Source organism: Ctenocephalides felis, unplaced genomic scaffold, assembly GCF_003426905.1.
Source record: "Ctenocephalides felis isolate EL2017-DRISC unplaced genomic scaffold, ASM342690v1 CF-g0.4_SCAFFOLD_00554, whole genome shotgun sequence".
NCBI lineage: Eukaryota > Metazoa > Arthropoda > Insecta > Siphonaptera > Pulicidae > Ctenocephalides > Ctenocephalides felis.
Window position 1 is genome coordinate 18,769 of NW_020536708.1, and position 2,346 is coordinate 21,114.

Consider the following 2,346-nt stretch of genomic DNA (forward strand, 5'->3'; position numbering starts at 1 on the left):
ATATTTATATTAATAAGTAGAAAAAAGTGTAGAAGTTATTCCAGTAGTTTAGATGTGATATCTTCTATATATATAAAAATAAGTCGGGTTTTCCTTCCTGACGAAATAATTCTAGAACGCACGAACCGACTTTGACAATTTTGCATTCTTCGGAAAGGTCTCGGGCTCTGCAAGGTTTATAGCTAAGAAAATTAGTGGTGCATGGCATCGTGCCCTAATGCAAATTACTGGAACTTCACGCACCGTAATTAAAAATTCGAGTAATGACATTGAGAATTATCAGAGTAATGACAGTGAGAATTATCAGAATTATGCGAGCAATTCTTGTCGCAAAGAATAATGATGTACACGAACTAAATTTTACCGTTCAATCAAAAATTGCTGGCGATTTGGTGACATACCAATGATTCCGACTGGTCTTCCGTTTGACTTCAAACGATTGCAATTTCCAGTTCGCCTTGCGTTCGCAATAACAAGTCGCAAGGCCAATCGCTTAGTGTTTGCGGGATAAATTTCAAATAGATTATTTAGAAATCATTGTTTTTCACATGGGCAGTTATACGTTGCCTGTTCACGAGTTGGAAAACCAACCGCTTTGTTTGTGTTAACGTCAGACCAAAAAACAAAAAATGTGGTTTACCAAAGAGCACTTCAATGAAACGGATAATTTGCGGATGCACTTTCATTTACTTCGAGAAGTTCAACTAAAAAACACTTCATTTTGTAATCGAAATAAATTCATTACTGTTGTGCAATAAAATCAAATTTTTTCTTTTCAAATATAAAACAAACAAAAAATGTCTTCATCTTTCTCATGAAACCATCTGGTGGCGAAACGGAGTTCGTCGGGTTTGCTAGTCTATTATATATAAACCGGTGTATTGCAGTGTATTTGTTGATTTATATTTCGATTTGATTGTATATTTATTATAATATAATATTATCTAGTATATTTTTGTTATTATTGTATCATTACAAAACATAATAGGATTGTAATACCGAATTTAGTTTCAAATACCCGTGTATTAAAATTCATTAATTTTCATTTCAAATTTTGCGCCATTAATTTGAGTGCCAAAAGTAGCGCCACCACGTCGAGCGGAGGACCCTTTAAGTATTCCTTCTGAACGTAAAAATCGGGCGATTCTAATATTGTCTAGGCTGACAACTTATCTACGTTAATTAAAAATAAATATTAAATCACACCTGTCAAATTGTTTCAAATAAAATGCATTTAAATATTTTAAATAATATTATATAAAGTGTTTTACATTGTTTTTTATTTGCCAAAGTGAATAAAACAATATTATTTAAAATTTAATATATTATTATTTAAAAGTTCATTTAGTATAATAAGTTTGATTGAATAAGAGGATTTTGATGTCTAGCTGAAATGTCAAAGTGTCAATCATATTTTTGAACAAATGTATATATATATATATATATATATATAATGTATGTGTCTATATTTATATTTATGTTTCTCCATTTTCCCATTCACATATTGTTAGAGTGAAGTACTTAATCATTTAAAAGTGATATATTGATATTGATGGATGAACCGAGAGTATGTAGCAAATAAATCAATTGATTACTTAACAGAACCGAATCGGAGGCGTAACAGATTTTCTCTTAAATCTAATAAATTTCTAAAATGCCTAAAAATGATTGATAATATTATATATTACCTATCGCAGAGCATCGTAATCTTTCCTTACTTTTCTGACATATTCTTGCTGCGATTCAATCAAAAATGTCTTCTTAATAACTTAGTACCCGAATATTCAAAATTCGTGCTACCTTTTGATTGTTTCAACTGTTCTATCTTATCTCTCATCTTATCTCGACACCATTAAATTGCGTTAAATGTAAATGCAAAACACTTCTCTGGATTCTACTGATTTTGATAAAGGACATCTTTCGGGCTTTCTGTCTGGGGGCTCTCAAACCGCTACAGAAATTTAGGAGGCGTTCGTCCGCCCTCGGGTTTAGTTCATTTCCTTCGAAAAGATCTGCGTGTGTTCCGTCAGTCTGTCAGGCCGGAAAACTTCTCTCGTCCGGGCGTTAAATCATCTCTTTTTCTTTTATTTCTTCGAATAAAACGAGGGCTTTGGGAAAAAATTAAGATGATGAAAAATTAATTCTAAATGGGCAATGGAGCCATCTGAAACTAGTATGAAAATGGTTTAATCTAAATTAGCCCGTGTGCCATTCTATTTGCGAAGTCAATGTTGGACTTAAATACCCCTTCTGGTTCACTCATATTTAAAATGGTTTTCTATAATTGGCAATCAAAATAAAAATATTTTTATTTTAGATTATATATTATTATTATAATTATAAATA